The sequence below is a fragment of the Pan troglodytes genome, chromosome 7 (assembly GCF_028858775.2).
Source record: "Pan troglodytes isolate AG18354 chromosome 7, NHGRI_mPanTro3-v2.0_pri, whole genome shotgun sequence".
NCBI classification, from domain to species: domain Eukaryota; kingdom Metazoa; phylum Chordata; class Mammalia; order Primates; family Hominidae; genus Pan; species Pan troglodytes.
In genome coordinates this window covers 24112942-24132851 of record NC_072405.2, presented here as the reverse complement: position 1 = coordinate 24132851, position 19910 = coordinate 24112942, and the positions used below count along the sequence as shown (strand labels likewise).

Below are 19910 nucleotides of genomic sequence, written 5' to 3'. Positions count from 1 at the left end.
GACTTTTGTCTCAAGTGTCTAGTTTATATAGAGAGTCAATCTTATGGTCAATGAAGGGAGGAAAGCACTGTAACTGAATTTCACCAACAGATACTGAAACTTTTCAGTTCAATTAAAAAGAGGCAGGAAATGCTATACCTTGGGAGAACTGACAGGTTGGCTTAAATTTGTGATGGGAATTCTGTGATAGTTACATAAAAAAGACATAGGACAGTGAACATCTTCATAGGTTTTTTTTTATTACACTTTAAGTTTTAGGGTACATGTGCGCAACGTGCAGGTTAGTTACATATGTGTACATGTTGGTGTGCTGCACCCATTAACTCGTCATTTAACATTAGGTATATCTCCTAATGCTATCCGTCCCCCTTCCCCCCACCCCACAACAGGCCCCAGTGTGTGATGTTCCCCTTCCTGTGTCCATGTGTTCTCATTGTTCAGTTCCCACCTATGAGTGAGAACATGCAGTGTTTGGTTTTTTGTCCTTGCGATAGTTTGCTGAGCAGCCATAAAAAAAATGATGAGTTCGTGTCCTTTGTAGGGACATGGATGAAGCTGGAAACCATCTTTATAGATTTTTGGGTCCCAGCACCAAGTTTGTATATATCAAGCCCGTCAGTTGATATTCATACCTTGCCAATGGAGTTGCCTGTTTTAGGAAAACATCCCTGAGTGTTTGGTTTATTTGCATTCTATGTATAAATAGACATTGAAAGTATCCTACTGGGAAGACTGTGGAGTGATTCATGCATCAGGTAATAATCGGATATTAATAATACATAGCAAGATATCTTCCACTTCTGTGACCAGTTTGTTCTATGATACAATGCAGTGGTTCTCAGTTTAGTTCTGCCGTGAGTAAGGGCCACTCTGCACTTACTGAGCCTCATCTTCTTCCTCTTTGTAAAATGCAGCTTAGCTGTAGTTGATTGCTAAAACATTTTCTTGCTTAAAAATTTAAAAATTTTTTTGAGAGCCAAAACCTTTTTAAATGATAGAAAACACTGCTTCTTGCATATGTTTTGTCAATGCTTTATTCAATTTAGGAAAGGCATCATATTCCATTTCAGATCATACTATCCGTTAGCGGAAACTACACTAATAAATAATGCTTTACGGAAGAGATTTGTAGTAGAAAAATTCTTGTTATTTACTGCTCATATACCAATAACACAGGTGGTAATCGTTAACTCACTGAACTTTCCAGTCTCAGTTTGATTTAGTTGCAGGATTAAGAACATGATTTCAACACTGATATTTTAGTTCCAATTGATAACTCCTTTGTAAATAACAGGGGTGTTTATATCAAGTTTGCAATTATGTACAAACATTTTATATGGAGAAACTTTGTCAAAGACTTATTTTATACTCTAGATATTTTCTTAAAATTATTTAACCTCAGATTTTTATAAATCAAATACTTCAAATACATTATGGTATCTTTTATTTGGAAGAATCTACAATAATGAATAAAGAAGACATTCCTAAATGCTGACTTCAATATCTTGGAGGAAATTTAGGGAAACTTAGAGAAAGAAATGTTGCTTGATGGCTTTACCATTTTTATCTTAATGTAAAGTCATAGAATCATGGAAGTTTAAAGATGAGTGTGAGTTTTGAAATGAGGCAGTCCACAGTCTTTAATTCACATAAGACAAAACTGAGGTTATGGCTGCTTAATAAAAAGAAATAATGAAAACGACAAATTTGGACTTCACCAGAAAAGTAGGACTATGATAGAGCCTCCACTATTCAGGCTTTTGGGTAGCGCTCCGGAAAACTCATTCTGTTGACAGAGCTAGCATTAAACAGGATCAGAGGAACTGGTACAGGTTAAACTAACTTTTAAAAGACTGATACCATAAGCAAAAAGTCAATATGTTCATTTGAATTAAGTATTTTTAACTTTAAGGCAAACAGGAAAATCACACTGGTTGATCTGCTTGTCCTCTTCCTTTAGAAAAGAAAAAAATCTTTGATGGGGACAGTATTGTTAAGAGGATTTTAGTGGTCGGTATTATTGAGTTACGAGGGCCAATGAACCTGTCTGTGAACTTGACTATGTTATACAGATATGACTTCAATCCACTGCAAACAAGCTTTTGCCCCCAAATCTCCAACAAAACTGATACTGCGAAGGTCACTAAGAATCTTCTTATTGGTGTATGCAATGTTCAGTTCTCAGTTCTTATTTTATCGCTTGACCTATCAGCAGCAGATGAGAGCTGATAATCCTTCCTCCTTGAAAGTCTTTTCCAGGACACCATTTTCCTGCTTTTCATACCTCACAGGATGCTCCTTCTCTGTCCCCTTGGCTGGTTCCTTATCTTTTCTGGGCCATCTTAACATGAATTCCCCAAAGCTCAATCCTTGGAAGCCTTCTCTTCTATATCTTCATTCACACCTTAGGGCAGTAATTCTAAAAGTGTGGTCCTCAGACCAGCAGCATCAGCAAGACCTGGAAACTTGCAAGAAATACAAATTTTCACATCCCTCCAAATACCTAATTAATCAGAAACTCTGGGATTAGTGCTCAACAATCAGTTTTAACAAACACTGCAGGTAATTCTCTCGAATATTAAAGTTTGAAAGCCATCTCCCTAGAGGACCTTATGGAGTCTAAACTATTAATAATACCATCTGTAAAGTGCAAACTCTATTTTTTTAAAATATGTAGCCTAGTCTCTTCCTTATGAAGTCTACATTTTTATATCTTCTGCTAATTTGATCTCTCCACTTGAATAGTCAATAAGCATTTCAACCATTACATGTCAAAGCTAAAGTTTTGACAGTTCACCTGTTTTTTTCTATTTGTAGCGTTTTCAATTTCAGTTAATGACTAAACCTTCCTTCCTATTGCTCAAGCCAAAATTTTAGCATTATATTGGTATCTCACTTTCTTTCCTACTCAGTATCTGATTCACCAGAAACTTCTGCTGGATTTTAAGGGCATCTAGAAAATGGCTACATCTTATTACTCGCAGTGCTACCAGCCTTATCAAATCATCATCATCTTTTACCTGGAGATGTGCAACGGCATCCCAAGAGGTCACCCTCTTTACCTGTCTATAGTCTAATTTCAACAGAGCAACTAGAATGGTGGTTTTAAAACAGAATTTGGGAATTTAGTTGCACTTTGATGGTGTTAGTCCACAAAATCCAATCCTTTTGCTAATTACAATAAAAATTTGTGAACAAAACACAAACAAACAAGTATATAAAAGGAAATTACCCATATCTGTGGGCTCTCTAAGGCAAATAAAAGGGGGCAGATTGTGAAGGAAAGTCAAAACTTAGAGAAGGAACCTGGCTTAGGGTGTTTGCTTTTATGGTTTTTGACTCAATGAGAGGTTTTAGTCACAGAGGAGAACATCAGCATCGGTAGATAAAACTCCTAAAGAAAAAAAAAACCCTCATCTTTTTGGGAGAGTAAGGGGGAAATCTTATAGTGGGGGAAAAAAGCAGAAGAAAGGCTAGCTTAATTCTGTGTAGGAATCAGTATAAGGCTGAGATTGGAAAGAAAAAAATCTTGAAGAAATCATAGCAGTAAACTTCCAAATCATCTGAAAGACATAAATTTACAGATCAGCAAACCACAAACAGGACTACTCCCCCATCCAAAAAAAAAAATGCCTAGATACATTAAAATCAATCTGCTAAAATCCAGAGATAAAATAATCTGAAATGCTACTAGCAAAAACAGACATATTACAAACAGGGAAACAATGATTTAAATGACTAGAATTTCTCATCTGCAATCACGAAGGCCAGAAAACGGTGAACACCTTTAAACTACAGTAAGAAAATAACTGTCAACCCAGAACTGTATATACATCATAAACATTTTTCAGAGATGAAGGCAAAATAAAGTTATTTTAAGAGGAGGGAAAACTAAGAGACTTCTTCACTAGCAGATTTACTCTCCAAAAAATGCTAAAGAAAATTTTCAAGTTGAAGAGAAATAATGTCAGAGAGAAATCTGGAAACAGATATGTTTTGTTAAGAGTAACAAAAGTGGCAAATAGCTGGGCACATCTAAAACTCAATTTTTACCTCTTTATATTATACTTACATTATCTATTACGTCTACATACATTGCAACCTCACAAGGTAATGTTATGATTTTGATTTTAAAGAGGCATACATATTTTAAAAAACATAAGAGGGAAAAGTTGAATTTGTTATCTAAAGCCTTTCCAAAATAAAATTCCAAGGTAGCTAGTTTCAATAATCGAAGAAGAAATAACACTAATCTCACAGAAAATTTTTCAGAAAATAGAAAGAGTGCAATTACTACTTAACTCCTTTTGAAAGGCCAGCATAATGCCAATACCGAAATCAGAAAGTGATGTCATGGTAAAATAATTACAGAGGCTGGCTGCCGTGGCTCACGCCTGTAATCCCAGCACGTTGGGAGGCTGAGGTGGGCCGATCATGAGGTCAAGAGATCGAGACCATCCTGGCCAACATGGTGAAACCCCATCTCTACTAAAAATACAAAAATTAGCTGGGCGTGGTGGTGTGCACCTGTAGTTCCAGCTTATCAGGAGGCTTAGGCAGGAGAATCGTTTGATCGCTTGAACCAGGTAAGTGGAGGTTGCAGTGAGCCAAGATCGCACCACTGCACTCCAGCTTGGCGACAGAGCAAGAATCTGTCTCAAAAAAAAAAAAAAAAAAGAATTACAGATCAGTATCTTTCATGAATATACAGGCAGAAATTCTTAACAAAATATTACCAAGTTGAATCCAACAATATATAAGAAGCATAATACATTATGAACAAGTAGTGTTTAAAGAATGCAAGGTTCATTTATCAGTCAATCAGAATTTATGAAGGTACTTTAACATATTAACAGAATAAAGAAGTGGGATATGATCATTTCAGTAGATGCAGAAAAAGCATTTGATAATATTGAACAGTAATTCATAACAAAAATCTCAACAAACTAGGAACAGTTCAAATTGATAAAGTACGTATAAGAAAAACATGTAGCCAGCATAATAATTGACAACATAATAACTGCCTTTAATCTGGGGATATGCCTGAGATTAGACCATATGACTAACAAGAATGTTTGAAAAACATATAATAAATGAAAAAACAATAGGACAAGAAGGAAAGATCCCACTTCTGTCTTTTATCATAAATACGCCCAAGTTCTAGAAAATTTCAGCCTTTCTAGAATGCCCACATTGTGAGTTCTGAATTGGAAGAGCATCACAGTAGCTTCTCTAACCATTTTGCATCATCTTTCTACAAGAGATATTGTAACATTACTAAGTCAAGTCGCACTCAGTGAATGAAAGTTTCATTAACTTTTAATTCTATATACTTTGCAAGGCATCAAAAGACTTACAAGTATAAGAAATTTCACCACCATATTACAAAAGATTATTTGCTAGTATGAAAACAAAGGAGTTGATGGAGTCACCAGATTGTGAGAAGTCAGGGGGACAGTCTAGTAGACATGACTGTGACAGTTAAAAATGAGGTCTGAAACTCAGGAAATTTTCAGATGTAAATATAAATTAGGAATGATCTGCATAGAGGTAATGGTGGAGAAGGATGAGGTGATGGAGAAAAAGTAGTTATAGAAAATTCAATAAAACCAAGATGATTGGAAGAGTAGGCAGAGTTGGAAGAGTGAAATATTTCATTAGTATTTTAATTCTGTAAAATTAAAGTATAAGAACAAGAAGTAACAAATATGTTAAATGGTGCACAATGGAGACAGGGTTTGAGATTAATTAAAGGTGATAGTTGATGTGCAGTCTACTACCATTACATCTAGAAAAATGCTAAATCACATTCAAACGTAAACATCCAGAAAACCATCTATGACTCGTGGTGATGGAGAATGAAAAAATAAGCACTAGAATCAAGAATGCTGTGAATTTTCACCAGATAAAATAATTTTTTTTTCTTGTAGAGACAGGGGTGTCACTCTGTTGCCCAGGCTGGTCTCAAACTCCTGGCCTCAGGTGATCCTCCTGCCTCAGCCTCCCAAGGCACCAGGAGTATAGGTGTGAACCACTGCACGAGACCCAAAAGGAATGAATTTGTCAATATTGACTTGTCTTATTACAAGGACAAGGTGAACATTGCAAATATTTCAATACAGCCTTCACCATTAAATTAGCAACGACACAAAAACCAGAATGACTAACGTATGATTTTCCTGAGTAGGGGCAGCAGCAATCTAGTTCATATTTGTAACAGAAGCAAGTACGTGAGTATTTAGTTCTTAAAAGAATAAGTCATTTCAAGCATACCTCCCAGTCATAGGACCTAATTATGATTGTCCTTCATTTGTAAAAATTTAAAAAGTGAAATAGTGTCATTTATACCATTATGCTTAAAAACCCTGTTCTGATCCTCCGTGTCAGTCCCAGAGGATTTGAGAAATAAAAGATTTCTCTACTCTTTAGAAGTGCATTTTTAATCACCTGTCTAATGCAGTGGCTGAGTGGAAGGAATGAGTGAAATGACAAAATTCAAGCTGTACAATCAACAGATCTAAGAACATTCAATTTTGCCAATTCTGTGAAAATTAAAAATAGAGTACATTTGAAGGCGTCTTAAAAGAGGCAAATGAAAGTACAATAATAATTTATACAGAAAAGTCAGCTCTAAGGAAAAAGCTGAAAAGCTGTTTGAAAGGGATTTCTATTGAAGTCCCACAATGTTATGTGAAATCTTTACATGGTATTTGCTTCTGAATACACGCTGTCTCCATCACTAAAAAAAGAATGATGACATTCACGTGTAAATTTTTTCTTAATGTATCAACTGAGAATGGAAAACTTTTAAAAAGTTTGTCTTGACATCATCCCGTGACAGAATATCCTAATAATCTCAGTATTTCCACTTCAGATTCAACTTGTCTAATCTTATCTCTGCTCTTCTCCAAGGTCCTAGAATTTAAACCTGAAATTTTATTTTCATCTTGACTGCTAGTTGTTCTTCCTTTCTCTCCTTCAACACAGTCTCTCCAGCCTTCCTCCTTTTTTCCATTCCTAGAGTCACTGGTATAAGTCAGGGGCTTTTGACCTGACTCTGGGATCATTGAAGTCTGTGGGATTTCTCTTCCTCTTATCTTGCCCCAATTCACTTTAGCAGTCATAGGTGGAGTTCCTTAGAAGCATATCATGACACATAGTTCGGGGACAAGATCTTTACTAGGATCAACAATGGTGTATTAGTCTGCTGTCACACTGCTAATAAAGACATACCCAAGACTGGGTAATTTATAAAGGAAAGGGGTTTAATTGACTCACAGTTCTGCAGGGCTTGGGAGGCCTTGGGAAACTTATAATCATGGTGGAAGGGGAAGCAAACATGTCCTTCTTCACATGATGGCAGTAAGAAGTGCAGAGCAGAGGTGGAGGGGAAACCACCTTATAAAACCATCAGATCTCATGAGAACTCACTGTCACAAGAACAGCATGGAGGTAACCACCCCCACGATTCAATTACCTCCCACCAGGTCCCTCCCACAACACATGGGGATTACAGGAACTATAATTCAGGCTGAGATTTAGGTGGAGACCAAGCCAAACCACATTTGTTTTATATGTTTGCTTAAGTGTACCACATAGTTACCCTTTGAGCATGTGCATTTCAAGTCTTTTTTTTTTTTCAAGTCTTGATTTCTTTCTTCTCTGGTTGTTCAGAAATCAAAGTTCTAAGGTGGTGGAGAGAGTAAGTGGGACAGCCACCACATACCATGAAGAACCTAAATATGGATTGATAGTTTCACAGCTGTGCTTATTTCACTACGTTATGCTTTCAAATAACAGAGAAAAACCTACCTGAGTTTTTAAAAAAGAGAAACATCATTGGTGCCTTCATTAATAGGAGTAGTCTGCGGTGACTGATGATCCCTTTTAGATAACGACAAGACTGTACGGAAATTACTGCTGGAGTTAACATGATTTTTTTTTTAAAGCAAGTTCCAAATTACTAATCAGTAACTTCAGTTTCTGGCCTTCATGTCTTATATTTTATCCTGCAACAAAATAAAGGAAGGACATTTTGGAGTGGCAAAAATAGAAATAATGAATTTACTTTTTCTCTTTCATGTGAAACATTGGGGAGCTGGTTCTGCTAGGTGCTATGAACTCCAATGCTGCTATCAGCACATACTTGGTTTAAACTGTGATTGGAAGTTACTTACATTGTATCATTTGTATGACGTTGAATTATGTGCTAGGTGTAAAAACATGCCGTTTCTCTGTGAGGGCTGTTTGGTTATTGGAAAAGCTGTAATTTGAGAGCATGTGAATGTCTTATGTTCTAGGAACTAAAAACAAAAACGTAGTTAAAAACCTTGCCCTAAAAGCTTGTAATGAATGAATTGGCAGTTTGGGCAAAATTGTCTTACGAATTAAGTCTTCGAATAGGTTGACCCAATAAAGTCCAGAAATTCCCAGGGATAGAAGAGTCATCCTTTCCACTACTCATTGCTGGCAGTCACCTATGCCAGGATGCTTCAAATATCTTTCTTGTCCCATAATATCTTTTTTCTTAATGTATTGTCAAGCGTTTTACTATCAGAATTATTAATAAATGGCCTAAATTGGGAATTTGTTCTCAGGAGAATAGTGAAAATGCCTACATTGCCACCCCTTCCATTATTTCCTCAGTATTTTAATACTCACAGATTATACTCATGCAATGGATGGCCCAACTCAAAGAATGAGCCTTTCCACTATCCCCTCTGCAAACCCATCTCCAGTTCTCTTCATTATGTAAATCTCTTGAGATAATCTAGGAATCTGACTCATTAACAAGGACAGCCGAAGACAGAGCCTTATAGAAGCTCCTAAACCTCCCTCCAGGTTACAATTGTCCAAAGACAGTTGCTAACTGGGGAAAGAGGGTCATCCATCTTAACTGCCATTCATGTTGAATGCTCACACAATACACTGGGTAAATTGCCTCACTGAAATTTGGATTTGATATATCTAGCACCTCTTCCTCCTCCTTCTGACAACCCTGCCAGAAAAAGCAATTAGGTTTTTCCCATTAAGTGCTATTTATGGGCCCTCGTTGGCACTTAAAGAGAACTTCTACTGTATTAATTGTTCTGTATGATAATTTATTCTGGAATTTTCCCTGGAAACAATGCCAACTTTGCAATTCTGTAGTTTGTAGCTCTCACCTTTAGAAAACATTTAGTGATACTGTCTGCAAGTTCTCTAATAAGGGACTAAAATGTAATTTATCTGAATCAAGAGATTTGAACTCATTGTTCAAAGGACAAGAAAAGAAGAGACAGAATGCCATAAGAGATGGGAATTGCTGAGCATTAGAAAGTCAGAGCTCTGTCTGACGTTTGCCCTGGGAATAGGTAAAGATTGCGCTGCAGAGATCGCTGACAGATGCTTCTGTTTCCAGGTCTAATTACTCTTCCTTTGTCTCTCCTTTCTCTGCATGAATTTCTCCTACATATTGTTTTGGCTTGAGCTTTATCCTATTCCTGGCCCACTGGAGAAGTTTTAATAACTCCTAATAGTCTCCTGTATTCAATGAAAGCACATCTACTTCTTAAGAGTCTGTAAAATCTGACTCAATTTTTAAGACTAAATATCACTTATTATATTCCTCAGGGGCTCCATCTGACTCAGGATGCTGATTTCCTACTATCTTTCCCTATCCTGTCCCCCAAGAACCTTCCATGATTATGTCTATAGATTTGTTCCTGCTCTTCCCATTAGAATTCCCTTCCTCGGTCTCTCTATTAATAGTGTATCTATCTTTTAGATCCACCTCGTGCAATACCTTCCTTGAAGTCTTGCAGTCACTTGCCTTCTAACATTTTTATGTACTAAGTATTTACTAGCAGTTTATTATTCAATTAATACATTTTATTACACTACATTGTCTCATTACTTATATCTCATTACTTATATACTACATTGTCTCATTACTTATATCTCGTTACTTATATCCTTTAAAAGCATTTAATTTGTGTCTGTGTGTATCATGTTTCATGTTGTATTTTCCTATCAACTAAACAACACACAATTTGTTGTAGCCAACATGTTTTATATTTCTCCCGTACTCAGCAACATTTAGCATGCAAGGAACTTTACTATGAAGTATACAGTAGGCAATCAACATTTATATACTTGAATCCTGGATCACCTGGTTTTCAGCCTATGGCAAGATATTCATGAATATTTTTGTGCAGTAGGTTATTTCACAAGATTCCACACTTTAAAAATATTTAATATTGGTAAATCTCTAAGTCCACAGGTCAGCTGAAGTTTTTCATTTGCGCAAAAGAAAAACTCTGGGTAAGGCAACTCTTTAGATAATAGAAACAAATATAAAAGACTAATATTATGCGGGTATTTGTGTGTGAACATAAATGTATATTTTTCATTCAACTCCTGAGCAAAGAGACATTTGTGAACTTAAGCAAATTCAATCACCTAAAGTGCAGTAGCACAAAATTCCTAGAAAATCTACTAATTGTTGAATCAAATGTATACATGTTGGCAATGCATTGCATTGCAGTAGCTTACAATGAGGCATCTATATTTACATCTTAGTAGGTTGAAAACTGCATCTCCTTCACTTCTCTATTAGTGACTCATATTCAAATATGATTTTTTTCCTGCAAGGAGTCAGGTAATACAAAAATATAAATTATTTTGGTGCGCTTATGTCTTCCTCCTTCTAGAAAAAAGATACTGTTTTATCACGGAACTTAGTAGGAAGACCACACACACACACACATACACTCAATCACAGAAAGACTGAATATAACTACAGGTAAGTCAGACATTAAATTGAGTTCTTAATCTCTTCATTCTGGTAAGAGAAACCTGCTGATGCTATGTGAGACTATGTCACAACAATGTGTAAATTATTTAAATGAAGTTTCCAAGATACAGATAAATAATACAGAAGTACTCTACATCCAGGCAGTGTTCTAAGTATTTAATGGGTATTAGCTTGTTTAGTCCTCACAATTACCAGTGAGGTAGATGCTATCATTTTGAAGAAACAGACACACAGAGGTTAAGTGACTTGCTCAATGTCACAAACTTAGTAACGGTGGAGCTAGATTTTAGACTCAAGCAGACTGGCTGTGAAGACTGATCTTCACCACTTCATCCCACTGCCTCAACGTAATACTTCAATGGTTAGCACTAAGACTGAATGATTGAAGAATAACACTGAATGGCTAAAAAAAAACCTCTTTCACATGAGGGTTAATAAGCTATCTTGATCCATCCCAAGAGTGTAAAGACAGAAGGAGCTCAATGCAAACTTGTTGAGTTAAAAAGATTACATTTTCCCACATTATATTTTATAGATTAAAATATAAAAATGACACATTTCTTAGAATCATATACATTCTTAACATTTCTTATCATTTTTATTCTAAAATAAAATGTGCCTTAAAATTTACAGTATCTTCCCATTGCTGTCAGCAAGTTGTAAGGCGGTTATGATTACCTCATACTTTGTAGTAAGCTCAGGAAAGAACCAGTATCAGAACTTACAGGATGGTATTACAAGCTTAGAAGAAAACCCCAGAGACAGCAGAGACAGGTGTGCCTTTTTTTTTTTTTTTTTTTTTTTTTTTCAGAAATGCTACATCACCAATACTCTTAATGGTACAAAGTACTCAGCTGCCTTGAGTTGAAAGTTATTTCAAGGGAGTCAGACTTCCAATTGCAAGAACTTTCAGAAACATTTTAATCAGTCTAGTTCCACCGCATTTTACTTGGCTGATTACACAGTGTCTACATCTAAGTGAAATCCTCCAGCAAATATAAAATGTAAATCCCCAATGATACAAAAGCATCGTGTCCTGGATCAATGGCAGCATTTCTTCCTTTCTTTTTTATTTTTTTATCTTTTTTTGAGACGTGGTCTTACTCTGTTGTCCAGGCTGGAGTGCAGTCGTGCGATCTCAGCTCACTGCATCCTCTGCTTCCCAGGTTCAAGCGATTCTTGTGCCTCAGCCTCCTGAGTAGCTGGGACTACAGGCACATGCCACCACGCCCGGCTAATTTTTATATTTTTAGTAGAGATGGGGTTTCGCCATACTGGCCAGGCTGGTCTTGAACTCTTGGCCTTGTGATCTGCCCTCCTTGGCCCCCAAAGTGCTGGGATTACAGGCGTGAACCACCACACCCAGCCCATTTTTTTCTTTCTTCCTGTTATTTAAAATCATGGTATATGTGACATTCCGTGAGCTATTGGAATCAATGGAATAAGGCATATCATATTGAAAAGATCTACACTCATGTGCTATTAGCAATAGGTTTCTGTTCATTTTCCACTATTGGGAGTTATCCAGACACCCACTGTCCTCCATTCCCAATAAGCTGCCTTTTTTGGGACAAGTGGCAGCCATTGAGTGCAGATGGCCAGGAGTATATGTATTTGCTCAGTGAGAAATTAATTAAGGTAGATGAAACCTGTGACCTAATTGGTTGCAACTACGGCCATATTTTTACAGCAGTAACAAGTGTATATCTACCTATTGCTATGTCTGAGACTATTTCTTTCACAGGAAAATAGATATATTGAAATCAAAACCATTTTCTCAAAATTATGGTCCCGGTAGTTGTATCAATATGTGCACTTTCATATTTTGACTCCCATAGAAATAGAATGTACACAGACAACCTCCTGAATGTTACCTTCTCTAACACTTTCTAAATGTTTTGTGTTTGTGATTCTTTTGAACCTTTCAGTCTACAATCCTCTAGCTGTAGAAACAGATATTTTTACATTGAGTACTTATCTGTTTATAGGATTTATAGTCATGGCAGCAAATACATTTCAACTTAAGATGCACTTTAATGCCTGCTGACAATACAATTAAAACTTCTCATCTAAGTTGGATGTCCCCAAAACCTTGACAAGAAAACCAATAAAAGTAGTCTTGCATCGTGTGTCCTATTTCTTTGGAGAATAAAAGGAATGCAAATTAATTCAATGAGAAACCATGGGCAAAATATTTTAATTGATCGTCATCAAAGAGAACATAAAATCCTCTGTTCTTCAAATACTTATTACTCTTTTTTTTCTTTTCTATTTTTAATCTTGCAAGAATCAGTGACTGGAGAACTGGCTCGGCTATTTTATACAGGCTTTTGCTACTCAGACAAATGTGACAGCCCTCAAGGAAACTTAAAAATGTAATTAAGCCCCAGATGGTTCTTTTAACCTTTACTATATTATCAAAGCACTATAAGCTTTAAAATTTAAAAAGTCAATTTATCCTGCCACCTATTCACTTCCTTCACCCCTCTCCTCATTTGCCTTTTCCAAATTGAATTCATAGGTCAATTTTGATATTCACCTGTTCGCTCACATTCACTAATTCTTTGCCTTTCACTTGCTTCTTTGTGCCTGTTCTGCAAACCCCCAGTTCTGGTTAGATCCAGCTCTCTGCAAATAAAGCTTGACTACTTTTCCCAGTCTCCTTGACAGCTGGCTGAAGCCCTGGGACTGATTTCTGGTCAGTGAAATGTCGGCAGAAAAGGTGGCAACTACCCCCGGGCTTGACCCCTAAACATCTGTGAAACTGTGTGGGTCTTTCTCTTATGATCGTGAAGGAATTTTGGTGGACTTCGAGGTTAGGAGTAGGGTGTGGAGGGGATGTAGTTATAGACACTTGATGTGGACAGTTGACTATGTGAAGAGCGACTGCTACCCCTAAACCTCTTTGGAATGTGACAACAGAGAGGAAAACAAAAGCCTTCACTTTGTTATGTCTCTGAGATTTGGGAGCTGCTTGTTAGCTTCATTTGCTTACCCTAATCAATAGAATTAACACCAAGAATGGGTCCTTCAATGCTACAAGACAACCATGCGACATTTCCCAAGCATGTTCACACTCCTTGTCTCCTAAATGATTTTCTCATATGCTCCCCCCTTTTTTTCCCTTTCCTCACTCTCTGCTGATGAGCTTGCTTCTTATTTAACTCAGAAACTGGAAGTAATCAAAGGAGAATGTCTATAAGCTCCACACAATCATGTCTCCTTACTCACCCAGCATCTGCCTGGATGGGCCCTGCTTCCCTGGTGTCAGCGGCCCTGTCTAAGATGACTCTGTAGGTGTATATACTGGTAAATGTTTCGGATCTTTACGTCAGACTCTCAGCTCTTCTTTCCTATATTGGACAATGGAAGACCTTAACGGAGATTCTCTACAGATGCAAATCTCCCCCACAAAAGACAATTTTGCAGGGCGACTTCAATCTGCTGGCCATGTGGCAGCCATCTCAAAATTTGTCAAAGAAATATATTTGGGGATAAAATATTTTGATTTTCTTTCCCGCCCCCGCTCCTTGGCCACAAGATAGGATCTTGCTCTGTTACCCAGCCTAGAGTGCAGTAGTGCCATCATGGCTCATTGCAGCCTTGACCTCCTGGGCTCAAGTGATCCTCCCACCTCAGCCTCCCAAGTAGCTGGGACCACAGGCGTGTGCCACCACACCCAGCTAAGTTTTTAATTATTTGTAGAGAGTACATCTCCCTATGTTGCCCAGGCTGCTCTCAAACTCCTGGGCTCAAGTGATCCTCCCATCTTAGCTTCCCAAAGTGCAGAGATTATAGACATAAGCCACCATTCCTGGCCTTGATTTTCTTCCCCAGAGTATTCAACATCTCATATATAGTGAATTGGCAAGGAGGAAATATTTTAACATGCAGTACTCTAAGCCAGGGGTTCTTTAGCTACAAAGGGCAGCAGAATCACCTGAATGACCAATTAAATCATGGATTTCTGAGCCCCACCCCCAAATTTCTGATTCAGTTGTTCTGGAGTGGGACCTGAGAATTTACGTTTCCCCCAGGTCTGCAGGTGATACTTCTGCTGCTGGTCCAAGGACACACTATGAGAACCACTGTTTACGGCTTGCTACCAAAAGCGTGATCCCTGAACCAGCAGCACAGACATTATCCAACAGCATGTAAGAAATTCAGAATCTCAGTCTGTCTCAGAACTATTTAATTGGAATTTGCATTTTAACTAGGAGGTTTAACAAGGTGCATTCTCCAGGTAATTTGTATGCATACTGGAGTTTGAAAAGCATTAGGATTTTAAAAAATAGGAGGGATATAGGACTGAATGTTTTCCTTAAGGCAAGGAGAAGTCTGGCATTGCCAAGTGTAAAGAAAGCCAAATGTTGAGAACTGTTAAGTAATATAATTACAGTCGTTCTTTTATCCGTGGTTGCACTTGCTACAGTTTTGGTTACCCTTGGTCACTGAAAATAGGTGAATACCGTACAATCAGATATTTTGAGACAGAGAGAGAAACTACATTCATAAAACTTTTATTACAGCATATTGTTATAATTCTGTTTTATTATTGTTGCTGCTAATCTCTTACTGTGCCTAATTGATAAACTAGACTTTCTTTTAAGTATATATGTATAGGAAAAACAACATATATAGGACTAGATACAATCTACAGTTTCAGGCATCTACAGGGGGGGTCTTGGAATGTATCCACCTCAAATAGGTGTAACACCAAAGCAGCAAAAAATTAACATAACTAACTTCATTTTTGTTTAAGGGACTTTTACCTATTCCCACAGATAGGCAAGGATAATTATAGAGCAGTGAGATCATACACAAAAACAGCAATCATGTAGTTTTTCAGAAAGAACTCTGAGTTTAAAGGACAAGTAACTATGTTTTGTTAAAGATTTATGGAAATACTGTGACCTGACCAGGGAAAAGAAGTTCCCAGCATCCTCACACCCTCGCTGGTGCCCAGATATCTGCAGTCATCAGTTACCTCTTGCCCTGAGCCCTCCATCTTCCTCCTGCCGTTGACATAAAAAGAGCCAAAAATTTGGAATGACTTAAGATGGTAATTTAGCATGATAGTGTGCCATCATCTGGGTTTGCTGGCTTTCTGAATAAACCTGCTTTTCCTCCCACCAACCCTTGTCTCTTGAGTTTTGCCTTTCAAGCAGTGAGGAGCCAAACTTGGGTTTAGTTACAGGGGTACTACTGTACATATTATACAAAATAGCTATAATTATATATATATCTTAATTATATGTGTGTGTGTGTATAATTTGTTTGTACTCTATAAATACATGTTATCTTTTTTTAAAAAAAGACAACCTGTGTAGATTGAGGAGCTTCAGAATCCCTGGAAGCACAATTAGCAATCCAGGTGACCAAGAGCTCAGAATGAGGCAGAATTTCTAGGGTGGCAGCAGGCCAAAGCTAACACTGACTGACAGCTGAGCTTAGAAATTGTCAAAAATGGAGAAGCCACTGGGCAAATTCCCTGCTACATCTCTGGCACTCTTACTCCTGGGAACTATAAAAGACTTATGCTTGGGCTGCTTCTGTCTTCCATGTTCTTAGCTTCGTGGAAGATGTAACGATGGCAGGTCTGAGAGCAGGAAAAGATGTTCAGTAAGAGAATAATTCTGGACAGTCTCATTAAAAGGCTGGAAGCAGAATTGGCCAACAAGAGATATATATTGAGAGAACTTTTCTAACCCCTTAAGCTTTCTTTGTCCAATATCAAAAACTCTCACTGATAGTAATAAAATGCAAAGGAATATTAAGAAAGTGTTACATAAGTAAATGTATCATTTTATCTCCTAGTGCTCTGGAGAGAGCATTTTTTAAACAATTATATTCTTTTTATGTTTAATATATTAAAATAAAATTTAGTATTAAAATAATAACCAATATTTGAAACAAAAAGTCTTTGAAAAATTCTTAAGTTTCTTAAGGAACACATTATACCAGGTGAAAGAAGTTTGCTTAAAGATTGCAGGTAATTGTTACTCAAATCTTTTCTAATACTGGTCAGAAAACAAAGCTTCCCTAATCTCTACAATAAAATGATATGAGTATTGTAATAATATGTTCAAAAGCTAGTATATGTAGGATGCTTTAAAATTATACTAGCATAAAGTTTTTAAAAATAATTTCAATTTTCATTTTAGATTCAATAGGTACATATACAGGTATCTTACATGGTTATATCACACGATGCTGAGGTTGGGGATGCAAATGCTCTGTCCGCCAGATATAGAATATAGTACCCAAAAGTTAGGTTTGCAACTCTTGCTTTCCTTCCTCCATCCGCATTCTGTGAGTCCCCAATGTCTATTGTTGCCATATTTATGTTCATGAGTTCTCAATGTTTAGCTCCCACTTACAAATGAGAACATGCAGTATTTGTTTTTCTGTTCCTGTGTTAATTTGTTTGGGATAATGGCCTCCAGCTGCATCCACATTGCTGCAAAGGACATACTTTTGTTCTTTTTTATGGTGTTTAGTAGTCCAACATGTATATGTACCACATTTTCTTTATCCAATCCACCACGGATGGGCACCTAGGTTAATTACTGTGCTATAGTAAACAGCACTGTTATGAACATAAAAGTATATGTCTTTTTGGGAGAACGATTTATTTTCTTTTGGATATATACTCAGTAGTGGGATTCCTGGGTCGAACGGTAGTTCTGTTTTACATTCTTTGAGACATTAAAAGCTTTAATTTCTTTGCTTTCCACAGTGACTGAATCCATTTACATTCCCACCAACAGTGTATAAGCATTGCCTTCTCTCCACAGCCTTGTTTTGTTGTTGTTGTTGTTGTTGTTGTTGACTTGTTTTGGTTTTGTTGTTGATTTTTGACTTTTAATAGAGACCTACAGGATTATGACATAATGGGACCATCTTTAGACAAGCAAAGATGGAAGAGCATAATGCCTGGGGGTGGGGTAATTAGTTGCGATACGAGCTACGCAGCATGCAAGGTTGGCGTATTGAAATGGAGGATGCACATACGGCTGTGATTGCTTTGCCAAGTGGACTTGAAAGGTGGTCATTCATTGCTGTGTATAACGGGCATCCTGGTTCTCAGGTTGCCAAATACTGCTGTGAGCATTTGTTAGATCACATCGCCGATTTACAGGGTCTGCAGGAGCACCTTCTTTGGAAAATGTAAAGAATGGAATCAGAACAGGTTTCCTGGAGATTGATGAACACGAGAGTTATGTCAGAGAAGAAACATGGTGCAGATAGAAGTGGGTCAACAGATGTAAGCGTCTTACTTTCTCCCCAACATAATTATGTCATTAACTATGAAGACTCTAGACGTTTACTTTGTAGGAACAGGAAAGTTCATTTCTTCACAAATTGCAAATCCGTTAGAAAAAGAAAGAATTCAGAATGCAGGTGGCTCTGTAATGCTTTAGCATGTGAAAGGCTCTCTGGCTGTATCCAAAGCCCTTGGGGATTTTGATTACAAATGTATCCATGGGAAAGGTCCTACTGGGCAGCTTGTCTCACCAGAGCCTGAAGTCCATGACACTGAAAGATCTGAAGAAGATGATCACTTCATTATCCTTGCATGTGATAGTATCTGGGATGTTATGGGAAATGAAGAGCTCTGTGATTTTGTAAGATCCAGACTTGAAGTCACTGATGACCCTGAGAAAGTTTGCAATGAAATAGTCGACACCTGTTTGCATAAGGGAAGTCAAGACAATATGTGTGTGATTTTTTCTCTGGTTTCCAAATGCACCCAAAGTATCACCAGAAGCAGCGAAGAAGGAGGCAGGGTTGGGCAAGTACGTGGAATGCAGAGTAGAAGAAATCATAAAGAAGCAGGGGGAAGGTATCCCTGACTTAGTCCATGTGGTGTACACATTAGCCAATGAGAACATCCCCAGACTGCCACCTGGAGGTAAATTGGCAAACAAGCAGAATGTTATTGAAGCCATTTATAAAAGACAGAATCTTTATAAAAATGATGACAGTGACTCCACATCAACTGATGCTATGTGCTAGAACTGCTCATCTAGCCATGGAGTTTACCTTCACCTCCAAAGCTGAGTACAGCTCAGCTTTGTTGAACCTTTTAACATCCATCCTCAACTTTAAGGAAGGGGATATGACATGGGTAAGAATGATTACACCAGAGAACTTCAGCAGTACAACTTCTGGCTCATAACTGATTTTTTGTTTTTGTAAATTTGACACTTATGTAAACATGATTTCAAACCATAATTCAAACATACCTTGATGCTCTAGGTAGTACCAGCTGGTACTAATTCTACTGAAACTATTCCAAAAAAATCTAGGAGGAGGGACTCCTCCCTAACTCATTCTATCAAGCCAGCTTCACCCTGAAACAAAAACCTCACAGGACACAACAAAAAAGGAGAACCACAGGCCAATATCTATGATAAATATAGATGTAAAAATCCTAGCAAACTGGATCCAGTAGCACATCAGAAAGTTAATTTACCATGATCAAGTAGGCTTCACTCCTGGGATGCAAAGTTGGTTCAACATATGCAAATCAATAAATTCGTCACATAAACAGAACTGAAAACAAAAATCACGTGATCATCTCAATAGGCATAGAAAAGGCTTTTAATAAAATCCAACATCCTTTCATAATAAACCATCAACAAACTAGGCATCAAAGGAACATACATCAAAATAATAAGATCCATCTATGACAAACCCAGAGCCAACATCATACCAAACAGGCAAAAGCTGAATGCATTTCCCTAAGATCTACGGCAAGACAAAGATGCCCACTCTCAACCAGTTTTATTCAACATAGTACTGGAAGTCTTTGCCAGAGTAATCAGGCAAGATAAAGAAATTCGAGGCACCCAAATAGGAAAGGAGGAGTCAAATTATCTCTCTTTGCAGACTTGATGATTATATACCTAGAAAACCCAAAAGACTCCCGGATCCTGATACACAACTTCAGTTAAGTTTCAGATACAAAATCTTTGTATGAAAATCAGTAGCATTTCCATACACCAATAACGTTCAAGCCCAGAACTAAATCAAGAGCACGTTCTCGTTTACAGTTGCCACACACACAAAAATAAAATACCTAGGAATACATGTAACCAAGGAGGTGCAA

General features: G+C 37.4%; 1 pseudogene; it reads left to right on the top strand.

The window, feature by feature from the left end:
• The window catches only part of LOC100614157 (protein phosphatase 1A-like), a 122275-nt pseudogene extending 103461 nt beyond the window's left edge, over window positions 1-18814 (top strand).
• The last annotated feature ends 1096 nt before the right edge of the window (window positions 18815-19910 follow it).